This window comes from Ambystoma mexicanum, chromosome 4p, assembly GCF_040938575.1.
Source record: "Ambystoma mexicanum isolate Mex_15411 chromosome 4p, UKY_AmexF1_1, whole genome shotgun sequence".
NCBI classification, from domain to species: domain Eukaryota; kingdom Metazoa; phylum Chordata; class Amphibia; order Caudata; family Ambystomatidae; genus Ambystoma; species Ambystoma mexicanum.
In genome coordinates, this window is record NC_090927.1 from 48,004,145 (window position 1) to 48,028,463 (window position 24,319).

Here is a 24,319-nt window from a genome sequence, read left to right on the forward strand (position 1 = left end):
GCGGTAAACAAAACTGCTATATTGTTGTTCATTTTATATCTTGGGTACAATTATCTTCTGGTGGCAAGAAAAACATTAGTACAAAATTGCTAATCAAATGGGTTTGTTTGCTAATCAAGAAACATTTAATTAGCAAACTCTGCTAATCCATTTTTGAAAACTAATTTATGCCTTGATATTCACACAATATTTCTTTTATTATTCTGATTGCAGCCACAGCAAATGAAGAAATAAAAAGTATTTCCCTGCCACACGTCTTACGCAGCTTCACGACTACACCTTCCACAATCTTTGACGTATTCACATAATCTAAAAGCTTCCCGTCCTGCTGCGTATGATACATTTCGCATTTATTTCTATTTCAATGTTTACTCTGATTTTTTTATTTTAATTTAATGTTTCCGATTTACTGTGTGCAGTTTACACATACCCAACTTTAACATCTATGAAATCGCTGCATCGCCGTCAATGTTGTCGGCAATTTCAAAGGAGACATTTTCGGTGGTGCAGTGATAACATAGATTTGTCAGAAGTAGGGTCTTTGACATAGGACAGTGGGACTCATTTTCACAGACATTCTGACAGCCCTTTAAGTTTTGGCCGAGTATGGGAAACCCCCTCATAGACATAGGGACAGGTAGGTGTTTTCTATTCCAAATAAAAGTTTATAACCAAAACAATGACTCCGCCATGTCAGTCTCCTCCTTCAACACCCTTACAAAAACCAAGGCGCCAAAAGAATGTCTTCCTTTTCACCTTGATCTCTGGATTGAGGATCTACGAGGCAATTTCAACCGGGTTCTGGTTGCAACACATTATTCTTGACATCTCTTTCCAACATTATCTAAAATATTTCCCTTGGTGTGAAGGATTCTTCCTTATTCCGAGTCACCAGCGTGAGTAATGCCTGGCGCTTCAACAGTTTGGTTTTATTTACCTTAGACTCATCAGTCTCCTCTCCTAGAAAGTCCAGGATGAGTCTCATGATGAGAGGCAGTAGATACCTGGAAATGTGGGGTACATGCTTACCTTCTTGGTCTAGAAGTTACCTGTCCCAAATAAAGTGTCTATCTCCTTGAATATTCTCCTCTCTGGGGAGAGCAGATACCTTGCCCGGATAATGTGTATTTTTGGAGCCATCTTTAGGGCGTTCACCTTCCCCCAGAGCGACAGTTCCAGTCTCACCAATCTATCTAGGCGTTTCCTTAGCTCTACCATTACATAAGCCATATTCTCTCTCAAAGTGGCTCAGGTCTGTATTACGCCAGAGGCCCAGGTACTTCATCTTTGATGGACACCAACTGAATCTGTAACGTGTGAGGTCACACTTCCTGCAAGTCAGCTAGACAGACATTAATTCACATTTTGACCAGTTGATTTTGTAGCCTATTCCTCCAAAGTGTTTTATCCTTCTCATGAACACCGGGGGAAATTCCTCCAGGTTCTGTCATCAGCATAGAGTCACAGTTTCTGTTCAATGACTGCGTAATTCACCCTCAATCTTAAGTCCTCCTCCCATATCCAGATCACAAGTGGTTCAATAGCAAGCACACAGAGTAATGCCGAGAGGGACAGCCTTTCCTCATTCCGTGATTCACAGTGAAGGGGCTGGGCACACTAGAGCTGTGACAAAAGCCGCAATTGGTCCACTGCCCAACAGCCACTCCCGTATTAGGACGTCCACTCCAAACTCCATCTCTTCCACTGTGCTTAATAGAAACGTTCACTCAAGATGTCCAAAGAAGGCCCCACCCCTCCACCCCCAATGAACCATCCAGCATCCTTCCTTCTTTCAAAGTGAGCATCAGTCTACTCATGTTGATCACAAAATATCATGCCAGATTCAAATGTCTTGCCCTGGTTCACAAATGTATCCACGGTAAGGCACCAGTGTATCTATCCTCCTCAGTCCAACTCTACAAGCCTTCTTGTAATCTCTGCACTTTCTCCTCGACTACCCTTGTGGCTCGTTGCCCTCCCGGTGCTTCCTCTTGCTTCCGTTCCTCCTCTCTTCTTGCTCCACTTGCATGGAATTCTCTTCCCTTGGACATCCGAGACCTCAGAGAAACAGTTCACATGGATTTGTTCAAAACCAAACTAAAAGCCTACCTCCTCGCCTCCAAGTTACACTCTTAACCTATCTCTCAAGGCATGCTAGCAACCATTTGTCCACTCGTCCCTCACTTCCTCTGCCTCCACTCACCCATCATGGTCACATCCCGAGCATAGCTGGTCGTACCACCTATCTATACTTAAAAATGTCCAATGTACATTGTCCTTAATCCATGTATGTCCACTTATGTATTGTCCTCAGTGACTGTTCCATTTACTCCCCTCCACAACCTGGTCAGAATGCCCCTCTAACTCACCCCATTGTAAGAAACTCACGCTTCCCGTAAAATCTGATTTCTTATCTATTGTACATTCTTTTGTGATAAAAATAGCAGTGTTCCTCCTGTCTATATAAATAAAATAAATATGTGCGTTACAGTCTGCATTGATATGGCTTGTTGGTCTATAACTACCGGGTGGTGTTGCTGCTGAAATCTTTTTCCAACAAGATGGAAATATATGCATGTCTTGCAGATTTTCGGTAGATCACTTTCCTCTTCGATGTATTGTACAAATCGAGCAGTAGTTTGCACATGGTCATCAGAATTATCCTATACATCTCAGGCGGCAGTCCATCTGGTCCTGGGCATTTCAGTGTTCAGGCTGTTGGTTGCCCTCATGGGCTCTTCCACCCCCAGCTCCTTCTCCAGTATGTACAGTTCCTCAGGCATTCTCTGCAATGCCGACTCAAGGAAGAATGGGTCCATACTATTCCCACTAGCTACCACCTAGGGTATATAATCTCCCAAAGGTGATGACAAACTCCTGCACACTGTCATTGGGATTCTACAGAATATCCCCAGATGTATTCTAGATCCCACAGATGGCAATTACACTGTCCATCATTCTCAGCCTATGTGCCAGTAAACAACTCCATCTCGCCCCTTCTTCGAAGTGTGTGCTCCATGTTCTGTACAGAGTATATTCCACCCTTTCAGACATCTAGTTCAGGTCATACTTCCCTTCCATAAGCCCCATCCGTCCTTGCCTTATTTTGGAAACAGGCATACACATGTTCTGGTTCTTTTATCTCTGCCTCAAGCCTGGTGGCTTCATGGGCCTAAGTGCACTTCTGCCGATGAATAGACCCCCTGCCCCAATGAAGCATTTGACAGCTTCCAGAACTATATAGTGCAATCCCCCCACTTCAGTTTCGAAAAAGCCATGAGGTAAAAGGTACTGCTCCAAAAAAGTGAAACGTGCAGTAACTCACTTTTTAAAACCAGCTACAGACAGATGATATGTCTTTAAAAGTAAGTATGTTGACCCTCCACTCTGATGCCATACGAGGTCCTATGGATAGGACAACTAGTGCTGATCGTGCTGTATTATCCTCATACTTTCCGAGGGAGGATACAGTCACTAACAGGATGTGCATTCCTGATGCCCAACCTATCCCACCTTTGCCAATATCTCCCATCTTCCTTGCCACAGAGAAGAGACAAAGGTTGTTGGTAAAGAGTAGCTTGAACCAAGATTCAGGTCGGGTTGATTGAGTAAGTGACCGGATGACTTCCCAAGAGTTTAAGAGCAGAATGAAACCCAAGGAAGTACCTATTGAACGACTAAGTAAATAAAAGTTTACAGGCAAGGATGAGGGTCAAAGACTCTGTGACACAGTAACGGATTCTGCTCTCATCCTATACCTACAATGTTTGTTCCAGGAGCAGGGCGGCATTCCGCTTAACAAACAGTTTGTCTTGGCCCTGCTCGATGAAATTCCAAATGCAAGGCTAATTAGTTCGGCTTATATTGATCAGTTCGAATTTGTATGGGATGATCTTGTCGACCTTGTACAGCTATATTTTCGATCTAACCCTTTATTTGAAGAAGCGACCACGCTACTAACTTTAGAATTTGTTTTTCAATTGTTGGGCACTCAGATGGTGAATATCACAAACATTATTGAAACTTGTTCGTTCAATTTCTCCTGCGGACACATTACTACTCAGCGTCGTTACTACGGCAACTAGTTCAGCTTTCCGCAAACCCGAAAGCTCACTGCGTCTCCCTCAAGGCATCGGCTGCAGCACCGCTCTCAGAGAGCTGATATCGGTAAGTGGTAGAAACCTTCCATCTTTCTTCTCACTGCTTTGACATCTACTTACACTTACTTTGCTAACTTAGGTTCAGAGAATGATCTAAAGTTCCACACGGACACGTTCCCAGACGTTAAGTCTGTCTGTCTGTCTGTCTCTCTCTCTCTCTCCTCCCACGAACCGTCAAGCAAGGGTAAATCAGATATTATGCCTCTATTAACACGCAGGACCAAGTTTCACACTCTTCTCCAACTCCTATAATTCTACCCGCATTGTGATTCAAGGAGACTCTTCCATTCTCGGTGGCAAAAGGTCTAGTTCCAGACTCCACACTCCGGCCAGCTTCACTCCAACAAGAACCAGGTTCAGGGTTTTCTTCCCCGGAGGGTTTTCCTGGAAATCCAAATCCGTCCTGACTCACTGTACTACAGGCAGGAGTTGGACGACTAGCTAAATTCTGTATTCATCTAGACTGCTGCAGCTGAACCAGGTTAGTGATCCATGTGTTAAAGATTCCTTGGTGTGTTGTTGTCAATCTTTACATTGACGAAACGTGAAACCAACTGCCAAGATATCCCGATGATCAAATTCAGTTGCGGGATGCAATATCGATGAAGCCACATACTTGTCTGCTTTTAAATGTTTATTTTAATCTGAGGAATACTGATTTGGAACCCTCCGTCCAGCAGTACTGCGCTAATGCATAAAATACTAAGACCAATGCTGGCACCCTCCCTCCACCAGCAGTACTGCGCTACTGTATAAAATACCCAGACCAATGCTGGCACCCTCCCTCCACCAGCATTACTGCGCTACTGTATAAAATACCAAGACCAATGCTGCCACCCTCCCTCACTCCAGCAGTACTGCACTGCTGCATAAAATACCAAGACCAATGCTGGCACCCTCCCTCCACCAGCCGTACTGCGCTACTGTATAAAATACCAAGACCAATGCTGCCACCCTCCCTCCCTCCCTCCAGCAGTACTGCACTGCTGCATAAAATACCAAGACCAATGCTGGCACCCTCCCTCCACCAGCCGTACTGCACTGCTGTATAAAATACCAAGACCAATACTGGTCCCCTCCAACCCTCCAGCAGTACTGCGCTAATGTATAAAATACCAAGACCAATGCTGCCACCCTCCCTCTCTCGCTCCGTCCCTCCCTCCCTCCCTCCCTCCAGCAGTACTGCACTACTGTATAAAACACCAAGACCAATGCTGGCACCCTCCCTCCAGCAGTACTGCGCTACTGTATAAAATACCAAGACCAATGCTGGCACCCTCCCTCCACCAGCAGTACTGCGCTACTGTATAAAATACCAAGACCAATGCTGGCACCCTCCCTCCACCAGCAGTACTGCACTACTGTATAAAATACCAAGACCAAAGCTGGCACCCTCCCTCCACCAGCAGTACTGACCTACTGTATAGAACACCAAGACCAATGCTGGCACCCTCCTTCCAGCAGTACTGCGCTACTGTATAAAATACCAAGACCAATGCTGGCACCCTCCCTCCACCAGCAGTACTGCGCTGCTGTATAAAATACCAAGACCAATGCTGACACCCTCCCTCCCTCCAGCAGTACTGCGCTGCTGTATAAAATACCAAGACCAAAGCTGGCACCCTCCCTCCACCAGCAGTACTGACCTACTGTATCGAACACCAAGACCAATGCTGGCACCCTCCCTCCAGCAGTACTGCGCTACTGTATAAAACACCAGGACCAAAGCTGGCACCCTCCCTCCACCAGCAGCAGTACTGACCTACTGTATAAAATGCCAAGACCAATGCTGGCACCCTCCCTCCACCAGCAGTACTGACCTACTGTATAGAACACCAAGACCAATGCTGACACCCTCCCTCCACCAACAGTACTGCACTACTATATAAAATGCCAAGACCAATGCTGGCACCCTCCCTCCACCAGCAGTACTGCACTACTATATAAACTACCAAGACCAAGCCTGGCACCCTCCCTCCACCAGCAGTACTGCCCTGCTGTATAAAACACCAGGACCAATGCTGGCACCCTCCCTCCACCAACAGTACTGCACTACTATATAAAATGCCAAGACCAATGCTGGCACCCTCCCTCCACCAGCAGTACTGCACTACTATATAAAATGCCAAGACCAATGCTAGCACCCTCCCTCCAGCAGTACTGCGCTACTGTATAAAACACCAGGACCAATGCTGGCACCCTCCCTCCAACAGCAGTACTGCCCTGCTGTATAAAACACCAAGACCAATGCTGGCACCCTCCCTCCAGCAGTACTGCGCTACTGTATAAAACACCAGGACCAATGCTGGCACCCTCCCTCCACCAGCAGTACTGCCCTACTGTATAAAACACCAGGACCAATGCTGGCACCCTCCCTCCACCAGCAGTACTGCCCTGCTGTATAAAACACCAAGACCAATTCTGGCACCCTCCCTCCAGCAGTACTGCGCTACTGTATAAAACACCAAGACCAATGCTGGCACCCTCCCTCCAGCAGTACTGCGCTACTGTATAAAACACCAAGACCAATGCTGGCACCCTCCCTCCAGCAGTACTGCGCTACTGTATAAAACACCAGGACCAATACTGGCACCCTCCCTCCACCAGCAGTACTGCCCTGCTGTATAAAACACCAAGACCAATTCTGGCACCCTCCCTCCAGCAGTACTGCGCTACTGTATAAAACACCAAGACCAATGCTGGCACCCTCCCTCCAGCAGTACTGCGCTACTGTATAAAACACCAAGACCAATGCTGGCACCCTCCCTCCAGCAGTACTGCGCTACTGTATAAAACACCAGGACCAATGCTGGCACCCTCCCTCCACCAGCAGTACTGCCCTGCTGTATAAAACACCAAGACCAATGCTGGCACCCTCCCTCCAGCAGTACTGCGCTACTGTATAAAACACCAGGACCAATGCTGGCACCCTCCCTCCACCAGCAGTACTGCCCTGCTGTATAAAACACCAGGACCAATGCTGGCACCCTCCTGTTGTAAAGCACTTGAGCTAAGTTTCAGCCAGAAACAAACTAAGTAACAAGGAAAGCAGAATAAAAAATTTTAAAAAGGGAAAATAGCTGGGCCTAGCACCTAAAAGTGTAAAATGTGGAGATACGCAGAACTAAAAAGTAATGGTGTGCATCAATTAAAGATAACAATACAAATATACAAAGTATGTTATGCACCTCATTTTGTTAATTTCTTTCTTTTGCAGCACCTAATATTTTCAAAAGCCACACACAGTCTAGCAAGCAACATTTCACCCCGAACATGTTCATTTGTAAATACATTGGGGCCTATATGGCGTACGACAGTGCAGTAAAAATCAGTGGTAACTCAGTTACTGCTGCATTAATGCACCGCAGTACTAGAAGTTAGGCGGTGGAGTGGAGGATTCGCCTCCAGCAAAAAGCTGAAGGAAAATCCGTCACTTAACAGAAAAAAACAGCAAAAATCAGTGGAATTACCGCCGGCGGTAATTCCATCGAAATCCCCATGAGTCCTATGGACTCCAATAAAGGGGGGACTAACACCGCCTACCAATAGGGAACATAGCAGAGAAGTCTCACCGACATACCTGGATGGATTTTCCTTATTTGCATTTTCTTTTCACTGGTGAACTGGCCTTGCACAGCGCCCTAGTCAAGGATTACCTCTGGCCATCTCTGATGTTTCATGCGTGCATCGTTTCTGTTAGAAATGACAATGTTCAATAAGTTTAGAAATAGCCGCCTAGTGTGGCCTTACTGTATATCCATTTGAAGTACAATTGTTCTCAACTTTGGTGAAATGGCATTGCTGCTCAAACATCTTATTGTACATACTGTAAGTTCCAGCACACAGTGAAGTCGTCCCCGGTGCAGACTATGCTGCACTACACTCTCCGCCCACCACCACTCTCCTTAGCACAGACAACCCCACTCCACTCTGCTGAGGCTTTCCCTGTACTCGGTCTAGTAACTATAGCCTCCCACTCAGGCTGTAAAATCTAGTGAATTATACCGACCCTACTGCTCAGTCACCTCCACCCCTTCAGAGACCCATCCTGCTTTCCTCCCATAATCTCCTGACCACCTGCTTTCAGTAGGCAATCCTCACCCCTGGAATCCCCCACCTCAGAGCCCCTTCCTGTAACCTTGAAAGAGTTTCCCTGAGCTCTTTCTTGACTCTCCTCAGAGTCTGTACTTTTCATCCTAGAGCGCCTGAACTCTAGAGCCACTGATCCTCGAGCACAATCCTCCTTGCCCAGACCCCCGCCTGGATCCTACAGAGAGGCTTCATTCATCTCCTCTTGCAGCCCACATTACGCCTTCTTATAAGATGGCGCGCTCTTCAATTTCAGAACTCCCATCCCCGTCCGCTAGCTGCAGATGGCCTCCTCACACAGACTCACTTTTACCCAGTCCTGTGTTTCTATCTAACTGCACATTTTAATTTCCCCATGATAACATGTGCCAGTAAGCCCAAACATACCAAGTGCCTTTTTCCAAAGTGTCAGGACTGAATGCTGGGGACCCTCATGACATGAAATTGCGAGACATGCCATGGGGCGAGATGGCACATATGCCCTCCCCTCAGGTCACATCCCTCTGAACCCTTCTGGTCAGTTTTCAGAGCCAGTAGGGAAGAAAGACGTTTTATACGTCATGGGGCACTACTATGTTGATTAGTGATATATAAATCTGGTAATTTCCTGTGTTTATTGACTTCTGGTGCAATGGGGTGTCAGCTCCAGGCCTGAGGAGACCAATGTGAAGATATCCCCATCTACCCTGTTGTCGCCAACCGGTCGCCCCTATGCACTCTTGCCGGTCGCCCCTATGCACTCTTGTGGGGTCCAATTACCTCCTTAACATCTTTGTCTTGTATTTTATTTATTTATTTATATAGTGCACCTTGCCCAAAGGCATCTGGGCGCATTTCTTGCAGTTACATGGTATGCATAGAACGATAACAGACACAATAATTACAAAACAATAGATAATTACAAGGTAAATTACAAGGTGGTTAGACAGAGGGGCAGAACCTGACACCGTAAAGTAGCGGGGTGCAGAGTAGGTTATTAAGGTCAATGAGGCAGATGGAGGTTTTGAGTGTCCTGCGATATAAGCCACATTTTAGCTTTACTCTTGAAGGCATAGAAGGAGGATTCAGATCCGAGTGGATTGGGAAGCGAGTTCCACAATTTGGTGGCAAGGACCGGGAAACTGGACCTCCCTGCTTTCTGAAGCTTGAATCTTGGTACAGAAAGGCAGTGAGCTTGGTCTGCTCTATGTGGGCGGCTGGAGGTGTGAACCGTTTCGCCAGGTATTTTGCAGCCTGGTTAGCCAAACATTTGTGCGTGAGTGCGAGAGTTTTGAGGAAAATTCTTTGTGGGACAGAGAGCCAATGTAGGCTGCGTCTGGTGTCAGATATGCTGGGTCCTAGAAAAATTGAGTGCTGCCCTGATGGCGTTAATTTGGGAAACCTGTAGCTTAGTTCCTAGCTAAAGCGCATTGCAGTAGTTGAGTTTCGACACAATAAGGGTTCTAGCAAGGATGGTGCAATTGGCCGTGGTAAGGAATGGTCGACATGCTGTGATAAGTAGGAGATAGGGTCGAGTCAAGATAAATGCCTAGTGTTTTAGTGTCGTTAGATACCTTGATGGTATTGCTGTCAATCATGAAGGATTTGAAAGCTGGATCCAGTCTGTTGAGTCTGTGGTGGGAGCCGAGGATGAGTAGCTTTGTCTTATCGTCGTTAAGACAGAGCCCATGGTCTGCCATCCATGCCTGGATGACCCGATAGAAATCATATAAGGCTTTGGTGTCAACTGCATGGTCGCCCGAGATAGGGAGGCGTATTTGGGTGTCATCTGCGTAATTAGTCTAGGTGACACCCAAATAGTCAAGAATATCGAAGAACGGTTTGTGAACACGTTATAGAGTGTAGGAGAAACACAAGAACCTTGAGGGACACCCCACAGAACTGCTGAAGGCCGAAGGGGAGAAGATCCTCATGGATCGATTAGCCAGGAAGGATCTAATCCATGTAGTGGCTTTGTCGGAAAAATGGGCTGCAGATTTGAGGTGATGGCAGAGGATTTGATGATCAACCAGATCACATGCTGCTGATAGGTCTAGCAATAGTAAGAGGGCCAACTTGCCATGGTCTTTAAGGTCCTCAATTTGAGTTTTTAAATCAATAAGGGCAGTTTCGGTTCCGTAAACCGGATTGTCTGAGGCCGAGGAGTTTATTGGATTCGAGGTACTCTTGGATCTGCAGATAGGCAGCTCGGTCCGGAATTTTTAAGTAAGAAGGGGACGGTGGTAATGGGCCAATAATTAGTAGGGGTGCTCGGGTCTAGGGATGGTTTTTTGAGGAGGGGGGTGACCCAGGCATCCTTCAGGTTATCCGGAACGATGCCTGTGTTGAATGAAGAGTTTATAAGGGTTTTAGGCAGAATCCTGTGCAGTTCCCTTAGGGAGCACTACAGAAGATTAAGACTCCAGGTATATGCAATAAATCCCCTTTGGTAGCAGTCTGCACCACAAAGATTTAGCTGGTAGCTGTGGCTAAGCAGTCAGACCTCTCTCAAGAGGGAGATGAGCAGTATTCAGGGTTTACACATTAGGACTTCAATACTATGGAACAAGGAAACACTGACCAAAGCTTTGCATCAAAAAGAATATATATATTTATTTTACACACTCTGATGTTCACACACAAATCACTATTATAAAAGCAAGTTAAATCAGTCCCGAAAAGTATACACAACTCCCTAATTAAATTGTAAACAAGTTTGAGCAAAGTGAAAACTGAGCAAAACGGCACAGTGAAAACCAAGCAGAAATGGCACTAACAATTTCTCAAAAGGGAGGGAAAGGCCACGTTATACAGGAATATAACCCACCAGCAACACTTCCCAATAAGATTGTGAACTAGTTAGGCAAGGCAGTACTTTAGCATGTATAATACTGAGGTCGAAAACCGAGCAAAATGGCACTTCACAAGTTTAAAAAAGAGGGAAGGAAAAAGGTGGTTATAAGAATTTAGGTGCACCAACACATTTCTAGGTGTGAAGCAATCTAGAGAAGGCAGTTGTAACAGATTTAGCCAGAGTCAATAGGCCTGTGCCAGAGTCAGTGGTACAGGGCAAAGTGCCCAGGAGCAAAATGTTCTTGTAGCTGCAGTCAAGTCTTTGTTAAACGATTCGAAAAGGCGGTTGCAGAAGGTGAAAGACAATGTTAGATAATAGGGGCGGCCAACCCAGTAGGTAAGTAAAGGATTTAAAACACCTTTAGCAGTACCCAACGAAAAGGGAGGCCTGGCGAAACAATGTACCTTAAAAGTGGAAGAGGCTCCTGCAGTGGCGGTAGTTCGGGAGATCCAGCAGAGGAAGAGAGGCTCTCGTCGTGGAGGAAGGTTTGAGTTACTGCACTGCCCAGGGATGAAACCAGCCGCGGTGCTGCCAAACGAATAAAAGGTACGCTTCTTTAAATCGAGGTCCGGGTGGACGGGTGCCTGGCTATCCAGTCTCCGAGTGCTTGGCACTGGCGATTTGACCAAGGCAGGTCCTGGAAGGCGATTGGCGAACTGGTTGGCCCCACCAGCTCAAGGGAAGAAGACTCTTGAAGGTGAAGACCCTCGAGTCGTTGGAGAAAAGTGGTGAGGGCTTCACCGGTGGTTCAGTTGTTGCAGATGTCTTTGGCTTCTCTCCTCTTCGGCTTCTTAGTTCCAGTGGCCACGTCTTGTCCTCCAGTCCTCAGGACCCTGCTTTTATGCAGCAAGACCCCCGTTCATACAGCCTAGCTGTCACTCACACAGTGGGGTGGCTCTCCTGGCGGGAGAACCCCCCAGCCTATCAGGGCAGAGTGCGACTTGGGTTGCGTAGGCAACCCTGTCCAGGGTGCCCATTATCCCTCCCACACATCCTGTCTGCCCCGGACTAAGTGGAGCCTAGCGGAGGGCTTCTGTGCAGAAGCCCGCCAAAAGGACGAACAAAGGATCCCCGACCTGGGTTAGGACTGCAGAGAAAGAAATTAAATTAAAGTTCTGGCAATAAAAACCTACCGGAGTAAAGTTAATATTAAAATAAACCGGCGGTATGTTAGAGGCTGTCGGTAAAAGTGGTAGCCTCGAATAATGGGAAAATCCCATAGGGAAATATTCGCGGTCGAATATTTACAGTAGTAACCACTGCCACCAGCCAGAAACGTTTGAGAGGGACTGTACGGTACCCCTTGGAAAATGAACACTAGGGAAAAACTATTAACCCTTCCCAGTACCTCCATAGTAAGATGGGTTGTACTGGTTTTGTTCAAAAGATTTGACTAGTAAAGTCAATGGGGACTTTACATGCCCTGGGAGACAGTAGTCAGTCCCAGGGTATGGAGTCTATGTTTGGGGGTCGCTACGACACCCCTGTGGTACGGCACGGAGGGTGCTGTGCACTACACATGAAAAAGATGATTCCTATGAGGGTGAGAAAAACCTCATAGACCATAAGCACACAAGATAGCCTAAAACACACACTAGCAATCTGTCTAAGAGTGGGAAAAAAGGGTCTCACTCTTAGCAGGAGAAAAAAAATAAACCCCTCAAATCCAGCAAAGCTGCTGGGGGACTATATATGTAAGGGAAATTAGCCATAGAAGAGAATTCTCCCTAACACTCGCCCCCCCCCCCCCACTCCACACTAAGGGACAGGAGGATCTAATCCACTCCTGGATGAGTCTTTTACCTCTAGTCGGTTAAAAACATCCTAGCGAGACCATCTTCATTTTGGTGGCGACATCCTGACCTGTGCTCAATGGTAAAATCAAACCCTTGGAGGCAGATTGACCATTTTAACAGTTTTGGGTTTTCCCCTTTCATTTGCATTAACCATCCCAAGGGTTGGTGGTCAGCTTGAATGGTGAAAGTAGAACCATACAAGTATGGCCTAAACTTCTTCAGAGACCACACAATGGCAAAACATTCTCTCTCAATAGTTGCCCACCTTGTCTTAGGTTCCTTCAGTTTCCTACTGATGAAGCAAATGGGGTGTTCCCTACCTTTCTCATCCAGTTGTCTAAGGACTGCACCTATACCTGTATTGGAAGCATCTGTTTGCACAATGAAGGGTTGGTGGTAGTCAGGAGCTCTTAGAACTGGAGCTTGACCAAGGGCTCTTTTTAGGCTTTCAAAGGCCTGATCGCACTCCTCATTCCATTTGACCTTTTTAGGAAACTTAGGAGAGAAGATCACATTCAGTGGAGAAGCTATGGTCCCATAGTTCTCAATGAAATTCCTGTAATATCCAGTGAGACCTAAGAAGGCTCTCACCTGGGTTTGAGTAGTAGGTGTTGTCCAATTTTGCACAGCTTCTATCTTGCTGGACAAAGGCCTTATTTCACCACCTCCTACCTCATGTCCCAATTTGACATTTGCTTGCCTTTATGGTCAGTTGGGCCTTCTCAAGAGCCTGCAAAACATATCCTAGGTGGTCAACATGTTCTTTCCAAGTAGGGCTGAACACTGCAATGTCATCCAAGTATGCCATGCACAAGTCCTCCATCCCATTCAGAACCTGGTTAACCATCCTTTGGAATGTAGCAGGTGCATTCTTTAAGCCAAAAGGCATAACCTTAAACTGGTATAAGCCAACTGGGGTGGAGAATGCAGTTTTCTCCTTGGCATGGTCTGTCAGGGCTATTTGCCAATAGCCTGATGTGAGATCAAATGTACTTAGGTACTTGGCTGAACCAGGTTTATCCACCAGCTCATCTGTCCTAGGCAAAGGATGGGCATCAGTCTTTGTGACTGCATTTAGAGCTCTATAGTCCACACAGAATCTCAACTCCTTGGATCCTGCCTTTGGTACTAACACAACTGGGCTAGACCATGGACTAGCAGAGGGTTCTATTACCCCGAGATCAAGCATCTTGTTGACCTCTCCTTTGAAGTGGGTCCTTACATTTTCTGACAGTCTGTAACCCCTGCTTTTGACAGGTAAACAGTCACCAGTGTTTATGTAATGCGGGCTCAAGGGGTCAAGCCTGCTGAAAGTGAAAACAAGGGGGCAAATTGATTTAACAAAACTTTGCACTCCTCCTGTTGTTCAGGTGTCAGATTAGAAGAGAGATCAACTCCTATTTTCTAAAGGTTTGCCTCTGAGAAGGTCAGGCAGAGGTTCACTCTCCTCCTCCTCTTGAGCTGAAGCTAGAAGCAGAGCTCCCAGTTCTGGTCTCGAGACATAAGCTTTTAGACGGTTGGTGTGAAAGACTCTGGGAGCCTCCTTAGGATTGCCAGATAGTTCACCTCTCCAAGTTTTCCCACAATCTTGAAGGGTCCTATCCACTTGTTCAGCAAGGCCCTCTGCCTTGTTGGCACCATAACAAGAACATGGACTTATGGATGACCTCTCCACACTGTGTAAACACTTCTCGCTAGCCTACCTGTGCAATTGATATTAGCCTACCTGTGTAATTGATATTAGCCTACCTGTGCAATGGATATTAGCCTACTTGTGTAATGGATATTAGCCCACCTGTGCAATGGATATTAGCCCACCTGTGCAATGGAGATTAGCCCACCTGTGCAACTCATCTCTTGCTTATTCCAACCCACTAGTGCAATTGTTGTACAATCAACATTAACCTACTACTAGCCTACTAAGTGAATCTCACCTGACCTAAAACACTAACTGAGATCCCACGGCATAGCCCTGAACATGTTTGACAACCTGAGAACCCAACCTTTAGCATTTACACTTAGCCTCCTAGTCACTATGTCTCTAGCCACCCTCCTAACGCGCCCTCCTCTGGATAGAAATATGAGACTTAGATCTAGACTATCCCGGCTCTATGATCCTAAAAATACAAATAATCGTACAGTGTACCCACTCCTAATAACTGGATCCCATCCAATATAGCAAAAAAAAAAAACTCGCTAGTCCTAATAAACCAGAAACCAAACCTCCCCCCTACCCTACAAATAAAAGCACACTATCTCTATCTGGATCACTTATCAACGCCAGATCCCTAGTAGCCCAGGCTTCTGAAATTGCAGACACACTACACAATGAGAATCTAGACCTACTAGCCGTAACTGAAACCTGGCTCCATGATGCGGTAGGTCCTGCCCTTATGATAGCTATACCCGAGGGCTACCAGATACTCAGAGTGGATAGGCCTAACTCTCGTGGTGGCGGCTTAGCCATCATCGCCAAAACTAACCTCTCTACTAGACTTGCCACTCCACCTACATGTCCCTCATGCGAAGTGCTCCCGGCCAAACTTCCCTTATCCAACAACCGTACTTTAACGATCCACTTGATATACAGACCTCCTGGCCCACAAGGAACCTTTGAGGAGGACTTTACAGATATCATAACTAGTAACACAAAAAACCACTCACAAACCCTGCTACTGGGGGATTTCAACCTCGACTTCAATGAGGATAGAAACAAACGTACCCAAGCCATAGCCGCACTTCTCAAAGATCATGGACTCTCACAAAAAGTCCTATCCCCTACCCACATCAAAGGCAGAACTCTGGACTTGGTGGCTGACCTGAACTGTAACATTACTATTACAGATAATGTACCACAACTATGGTCCGACCATCACCTCATTACTTTCTCAGCCACACTCGACCTCCTCCGTCCTAAAACCATCGAGACGGCACCCCCACTTCCCACAAGAAGTAAAAAGGACATCACAGCAGAAAATCTACTCCCCCCACCTCCTCCGTTCTCTGAACAACGTTAGTAATAACGCTGACCCCAAATCTTTAGTGGAAATCTTCAATACTGCCATGTTCCAAGCCCTGGACTCCACCGCCCCTCTAAAAATGCGCAAAGCCACTCCTCGACTACTGTCAATAAGGCTAAATTAACAGAACTCTCCAAAAACTACAAAAAAGCAATAACCAATATAAAAAAAAATATATTCAATGATAGAATTGCAAAAGCTAGTTCCAATACTAAGGAACTGTTCTCTATCCTCCCCGAAATGGAAGCCCCAACTCCACCGGCAGACACTGTCCCTAAGGACAAGCCATGGTGTACTGCAATTCAAAAAGCCCTCCTAAACAAAATTACCACTCTCCAACAGAAAATAGCAATTAAAAAAAGCCTCTCTGCCCCCCTCTGAGCAACAACCATCCCCGGACACAGGGCATAACACACCTACACCATTTACCTTTAAAGAAATCTCTATTCTTGATACGGGAAAAATCATTCTCTCGCTAAAACCATCTAACTGCAAGGGCGACAGCTGCCCGGCACAAATTATAAAGGATGCGGCTAGAGACCTTGCCCCATTTATCTCCAAGCTCATAAACGCTTCCTTTAAAACCAATACAGTACCCAATAACCTCAAAGAATCCGGGGTCCTCCCCCTGCTTAAAAAACAATCACTAGACCCTACCATCCCCACTAACTATAGACCGATCACCACTGTCCCCTTTCTACTTAAAATTATTGATAGAGTAGCCTATATTCAAATTCAGGAATATCTAGAAGCTAATCACCTACTAGGATCACGACAGTCTGGCTTCCGCCCACTCCACGGTACGGAAACTGCCTTGCTAGACCTTAAGACTCAAATTGACAAGTTGAAGGACAAGGGACAAACAGCTATGCTACTTCTCCTGGACCTCTCTGCAGCGTTCGACCTAGTGGATCACGCAGTCCTATGCAATCATCTTAGGTCGGCGGCGCACTTTTCAGGGGAAGCCATAGCCTGGGTCCAATCCTTCCTGGCCAACAGGACAATGCGAGTCTTCTCTCCACTTACGGCTGCTGACCCAACTCAAATCTCCTGTGGAGTACCCCAAGGATCCTGTGTCTCACCCACTATGTACAACATCTTTACTAAGCCTTTGTTCGACAAATTGGACAGACTGGGTATCATCTACACAAATTATGCAGATGATACCCAGATCCTCATTCCCCTTTTGGCAACTTTTTGGAGGACACAGCCTTAGTAAACAGAGTTTACCTCCTCATTCAGGCATGGATGGCATCTCATGTCCTCTGCCTGAATGATGATAAAACTGAGATACTAATCCTAGGCTCCGAAACTAACATAAAAAAAAATTAACCCTAGCTATACCGCCTTCAATATTGACAACAATCTCATCAAGGTGATGCCAGTGGTCAAAACACTAGGCTTCTATCTTGATGCCACTCTCTCGCTTAAGAAACAAGTCAACTCACTCGCATCCTCCACAGCTTATACCTGTAAGCTTATCCGAGCATGTAGACCATTCCTCTCTACCTCGAGCTGCATCACCCTGGCCAATACCCTCGTAATGTCGAGATTAGACTACTGTAACACTCTCTACTCAGGCGCCAACAAAAATATCATCGACAAAATACAAAGAATGCAAAATAATGCCCTAAGACCAGCCCTGAATATCCCTAGGAGAGAACACATTTCAGATGCTAGAAGAGAGGTTCATTGGCTAAAAATATCTGACAGGATACTCCTAAAAACAGCCTCGCTTACCTCCAAATGCTTAAACAACTTAGCCCCACCCTACCTTGCTGAAAGGATAAATAGAAGATCATCCACACGTCCAACGAGAGCAGCCAATGCCTATACCCTTGAAACTCCTAGATTTAAACGTGTTACAGCTGGAGGATCTCGCTTCCCAGTTATTGCAGCACAAACTTGGAGTGCATTACCGCATGACCTCAGAAAGGAATAACCATATCCTGAATTTAGACTCAATGTAATTAAATGGCTACGAACGAATGACTGTTAGCTTACCTTGTCGGTACCTTACACTCCTGTCTCTGCTACATGCCTCTTACCGCGATTCCTTCCGTCTGCCACTGTAACTATCATGGCAGCAACTATTTTTCCAACTGTTTTGTATATTATATGCTTCTCTGTACACATTCTGTAACCAAGCTTAAGTTGTCGTGACCTTTACTGCGCCCGGCTACCTAATGGGTTTGGCGCGCAATACCAAATAAACAAACAAACTAGCTGGTCTTGAGCGAACTCAACCATGTTGGCCTTCTGGTCATGCCAATGCTTAACCAGAGCCTGACCTGCTTTCAAGTTATCACTTGCCTCAGCCATCATGTGTGACATTCTCCTCCGAAGTCTTATCACATAGTCAGTCACTCTAACTGGCTTGGGGGAAGGAGCACTCTCCAACGCCTCCTTGATCAGGGCCAATGGACCTCTGACCGGATGGCCATAGAGAAGTTCAAAGGGACTGTAACCCACTCCCTCCTGAGGGACTTCTCTATATGCAAAGAGAAGGCATGGCAGTAGAAGATCCCACTTTTTCTTAAGGGGATCTTCTAAAGCTCCTATCATGCTCTTCATGGTTCTGTTGAACCTTTCTACCAACCCATTTGTCTGAGGGTGGTATGCTGTTGAGAACTTGTAGGTAACTCCACAGTTTATCCACATGGGCTTCATGTAGTGGGACATATAATTTGACCCCCTGTCGGATATTACCTCCTTAGGAAACCCAACCCTGGTAAAAATACCAAGGAGGGCCTTGGCCACAGCCTGGGCTGTAACAGTCCTCATAGGAATTGCTTCAGGGTACCTAGTAGCATGGTCTACTACAACAAGGATGAACCTGTTGCCTGAAGAGGTTGGAGGGTCAAGAGGACCGACAATGTCGATTCCCACCCTCTCAAATGGTACTCCCACCACAGGGAGAGGCACTAAAGGTGCCACGTTCTTGAAGCCACTCTTACTAGACATTTGTCAGGTGTGGCAACTCTTGCAATATTTATATACTTCAGGCCACATTTTAGGCCAATAAAAGTAGAGAGAGAGCCTTTCCTTGGTCTTCTTGAAGCTCAAGTGACCAGCCAAAGGTATCCCATGGGCTAGTTGCAAGAATTGGAGTCTGTTCTCTTGGGGCACTACAAGTCTTTTGTAGTCTCCAGGGGTTGACTCAGTCGGTTCACTATAGAAGAGGCCATCTTCCCAGTGTAACATATACTTCCCAGGCTCTTGCCCTTCAAGCTGCGAAGCTGCCTGGTGGCGAAGACCTTCCAGAGTTGGACATTCTCTTTGTCCCCTACTGAAGTCTGCCCTGTTGGAGCCACCTTCTGCCAGTAAAGACTGCAGCTCATGATGGTCCAAAGGGTCCAGATCTCCAATAAGATCCTGGCATCCTACTAGATCTGAATCCTCATGCTATAGTGCAACCACACAGGGTGGTACCTCCCTCTCAGCCTCACCTGGAGGTGGAATCACAGGTGTGATTTCTGCTAACCTAGGAGATTTCCTGGTTGGCAGCACTGGAGTGCTTTCTGCTGGTTTCTTTTTAGAAGTCTTGGGTTTCCCCTTTGCTTCTGGTTGTCTCGGAATCGTAGTTAGTAACTCCAGTGGAGTAGGAGCGATTTCTTTTTCCATCATCTCCTCAGGAGAGCCTCTTAAGGTCCTCTCCCTTGAAGGTCTGGTGAGCTCCTGTAATCTCTTACTAGGAGGTCTGGGAGTACTTGACACTACTCCAAGATCTTTCAGATCATTGCCCAACAACACCCTTCCAGGTACTTCAGATTGGATACTAACAGGTATTCTGACAGTCATGTCATTGCACTGGATGAGAGCTGGTAACTGGGGAAGCATCTGCACAGGCCCTCCAGCTAACTTGGTGAGGCATTTGGGTGCCTTAGCAACATCCTCTACCTTGAAAAATGATCCATCCACCACAGTTATGCTGGACCCAGTGTCTCTAATGGCAGGGGTCTCCTGACCATTGACTAGGACACTGTCCTTATAATACTCTTTAGTATTATTTGGGATAGAATTATATACATCTAAATTCTGTTGTTCCCACAACCCCAAGGATACTAAAGATACACTAGCTGAGACTCAGATGGGGTCTTCAGCAAGTAGTTGAAAGTTTCCACTGGTCATTGGTACTTCCTCATCTGGAGTGAAGGCTAAGGAGACCGTGTGGATCCCTGAAGGTTTACCCTTACATCTGGGATCCCCTTTCACATGATCAGTTGAACCACAAACATAACATTTCCCAAATGTCTTTATGAATGGTGGCTTGTTCTGACCCCCTTCTGGTCTGGGACCAGCAGGTACACTAGCCTGATTAGGTTTCCCTTGTGGCTTACCCTTAGGATTTTGTTTGTGGCCCTCTTTGGAATTGGAATTATTTGAATTCTCTTTGTTGTCTTTCTTTGGCTGCTTTCCCTCATCCTTTTTCTGAGTGACCCCAGAATCCTTGTGAGTAGCCCTGTTGGCAAACCACAAGTCAGCAGCCTTAGCTAGTTTCTTGGAATCTAGTTCTTTTGAATCAGCCAAGTGCTGTCTGAGCTCAGGAGAGCAGGCATCATAGATAGACTCCAACATTACAAGATTTCTCATTCCTTCATAAGTGTTCACTCTGTAGCCCTTAATCCATCCCTCTAAGTTTTTCAAACACTCATTCACTCAAGAAGCCCAAGGGGTACTATCATGCTTTTTGAGGGTCCTAAACCTCTTAAGGTACTGGGAAAGGGTCTTTCCAAATCTAGCTATTAAAGCTAGCTTCACACATTCATAATCCATCCTATCCCCCTCCCCCAACTCCATTACCACATCAGATGCAACAGGGGGGACCCTAGAGAACAACCAGGGGATCAGCTGACTCCCTGTGATGTCCTGGAGCCCATGATTGTACTCAAACATAGCTAACCAATCTGATACATCCAATTTAGGTTCACACATACCCACAATCTATTTAGGCATCCGGGGTCTTTTTGGACTGGAGGATCTAGAGGATTCGGGGAGAGAAGCATTTTCAAAGACAATTTCTTCATCTCTAGCTCATGGTTGAGCTCTATTTCTTTGAGCCTTAGTTCTTGATGTCTGTTCAGTTTGGGCACCAATTCTTTTGAATTCAAGTTCAAGCCTCATTTTTTCTAGAGTGATAAATTCAGGACTTAATGTGGGACCTGACAATGGTCCAGTAGCCATAGGTTGAGGCCTTTGAGTAGGCAGAGGGGCAGAGGGGGTGGCATTGTTAACCTCCTCTTCCTCTTCTGCTTCAACAATAACATCATCAACATTATCATCCTCAATGTTTGCTACATTTGCTGGAGGGGTAGGCACTACAGTTCTACTCTCCAGTCTTTGGTGTTCTAACAATCTTTCAATCATTTCTGATTTCTTGCCTTTGACAGGAAGACTTTTCTGTCTACACAGATCCTTTAAATAATCAGCAGTATTTCCAAGAAGGGTCTCCTGGCTATAGCTTTCCATCTTTGACTTTCTTTAAAATTAACTTTTTGTGATTGTTAAGCCTTGTGGTTAATTGAACCAAGGTACTAGCAGCACTCTAAAGTGTAAATCCAATACTTTTATCCTCACCGCTGTACACCAGTGTTAGGCAGAATCCTGTGCAGTTCCCTTAGGGAGCACTACAGAAGATTAAGACTAAAGGTATATGCAATAAATCCCTTTTGGTATCAGTCTGTACCACGAAGATTTGGTTGGTAGCTGTGGCTAAGCAGTCAGACCTTTCTCAAGAGGGAGATGAGCAGTATTCAGGGTTTATACATTAGGACTACAATACTATGGAACAAGGAAACACTGACCAAAGCTTTGTATCACAAAGAATATCTATATTTATTTTACACACTCTGATGTTCACACACAAATCACTATTATAAAAGCAAGTTAAATCAGTCCCGAAAAGTATACACAACTCCCTAAATAAATTGTAGACAAGTTTGAGCAAGAGTGAAAACTGAGCAAAGCGGCACAGTGAAAACCAAGCAGAAATGGCACTCTAACAATTTCTCAAAAGGGAGGGAAAGGCCAAGTTATACAGGAACATACTCTTAAACACACCAGCAACACTTCCCAATAAGATTGAACAAGTTAGGCAAGGCAGTACTTTAGCATGTATAATACTGAGGCGAAAACCGAGCAAAATGGCACTTCACAAGTTTAAAAAGAGGGAAGGAAAAAGGTGGTTATAAGAATTTAGGTGCACCAACACATTTCTAGGTGAGAAGCAATCTAGAGAAGGCAGTTGTAACAGATTTAGCCAGAGTCAATAGGCCTGTGCCAGAGTCAGTGGTACAGGGCAAAGTGCCCAGGAGCAAAATGTTCTTGTAGCTGCAGTCAAGTCTTTGTTAAACGATTCGAAAAGGCGGTTGCAGAAGGTGAAAGACAATGTTAGATGATAGGGGCGGCCAACGCAGTAGGTAAGTAAAGGATTTAAAACACCTTTAGCAGTACCCAACGAAAAGGGAGGCCTGGCAGAACAATGTACCTTAAAAGTGGAAGAGGCTCCTGCGGTGACGGTAGTTCCTGGCAGTTGGGGAGATCCAGCAGAGGAAGAGAGGCTCTCATCGTGGAGGAAGGTTCGAGTTACTGCACTGCCCAGGGATGAAACCAGACGCGGTGCTGCCAAACGAATAAAAAGGTATGCTCCGGGTGTACGGGTGTCTGGCTATCCAGTCTCCGAGTGCTTGGCACTGGCGATTTGACCAAGGCAGGTCCTGGAAGGCGATTGGCGAACTGGTTGGCCCCACCAGCTCAAGGGAAGAAGACTCTTGCAGGTGAAGATCTTCTTGAGTCGTTGGAGAAAAGTGGTGAGGATCTGCAGAAGGGCTTCACCGGTGGTTCAGTTGTTGCAGATGTCTTCAGCTTCTCTCCTCTTCGGCTTCTTAGTTCCAGTGGCAACGTCTTGTCCTCCAGTCCTCAGGACCCTGCTTTTATGCAGCAAGACCCCCATTCATACAGCCTAGTGGTCACTCACACAGTGGGGTGGCTCTCCTGGCGGGAGAACCCCCCAGCCTATCAGAGCAGAGTGTGACTTGGGTTGTGTAGGTAACCCTGTCCAGGGTGCCTATTCCCCCTCCCACACATCCTTTAGTAGTCAGTCCCAGGGTACGGAGTCTATGTTTGGGGGTCGCTACGACACCCCTGTTGTACAGCACGGAGGGTGCTGTGTACCACACATGAAAAAAGATGATTCCTATGTAAGCACACAAGATAGCCTAAAACACACACTATCAATCTGTCTAAGAGTGGGAAAAAAGGGTCTCACTCTTAGCAGGAGAAAAAAAATAAACCCCTCAAATCCAGCAAAGCTGCTGGGGGACTCTATGGGTAAGGGAAATTAGCCATAGAAGAGAATTCTCCCTAACAAAGGGCGGCGATGAAAAGTGCTAATTCATGGTTAGCCTCCTTGATGATGGGGGCTGGGCACGTGTCACCCTGACAATTGGAGGGTTTGAGTTTACTGATGATGTTTTCTACCTCTTTAATAGAGAGTGGCGAGAAGCTAAAAGGTTTATGGGTGTGAGGGACAGTTTTTCCAAAGGGGGTGCTGTACTGCGAGTCAGTCGGTAGACTGTTTTTTTGGCCTTAATTTTGGTTTGTAATGTGGGGATTTTGTCGAGTAGGGCTTTTTGTATATTGGAACACCAAGTACTGTCTTTAATACAAGTGTCAGGTGGGGCTGATGGTGATTCTAGTTCTTTAAGTATTTTAAAGAGCTCTTTGGTGTTAGATTCCGCTTGCAGAATGCGCTTGTTGTATGTGTCTTTTTTAGCTTGGAAAATAGCCTCTTTGTAGTTGAGGGAGGCTATGATAAGGCTGTCCTTATTCGCAGTAGAAGGATAGCTTTTCCAATGGGCCTCGCCATTTCTCTTTTCCTTGCTAAGTGCTCTCAGGTGTGGGGTGAACCACGTGTTGAGATGTGCGCGAGGTTTGGGTTTCCGCAATTTAATTGGGGCAATGGTATTCAGGGCTGTAAGTATGGTTTGACTGAAGGTATCGACTAAGACTGTGTGGTCCGTACATGACAATGCAGCATTATTTGGTATGGGTAGGATAAGGGGGAGCAGTTTCTCCCTTGTTAAGTGTCCCTTTTGTTTCTCGTGCTGATGGATGGTGCAATGATCTGTTTAAGCATTGGTTGTTGTTAAAGGCGATTGTGTGATGATCTGACCAAGCGCAAGGTGTGTTAGCCACTAAATTGATGCTGCAGTTCAGATCGACCAGCCAATCAAGGGTTCTCCCCTTGTTGAGAGTCGGTTCCTGAATGCGATGGGTAAAGCCCAGATCAGTTAAAGTACTAGCAATATCCAAAGCTTTACGGTCGTTAGGATCTTAGAAACCAAGATTGAGATCCCCTAATAGGATAATTTGTGAATTAGGCTTGGTGTTTGCTGCTAGGAGGAAGGTGAGGTTATCTGC

General features: G+C 46.0%; 1 protein-coding gene across 1 annotated transcript in view; it reads right to left on the bottom strand.

Moving 5' to 3' along the window:
• The window catches only part of LOC138452963 (zinc finger protein 84-like), a 93,558-nt gene that overhangs the window by 63,647 nt on the left and 5,592 nt on the right, over positions 1-24,319 (bottom strand). Inside the window, exon 2 of the mRNA XM_069605333.1 lies at positions 7,741-7,853. The gene's annotated coding sequence lies outside the window, so the exon portion shown is untranslated. The remainder of the gene's footprint in view (positions 1-7,740; positions 7,854-24,319) is intronic.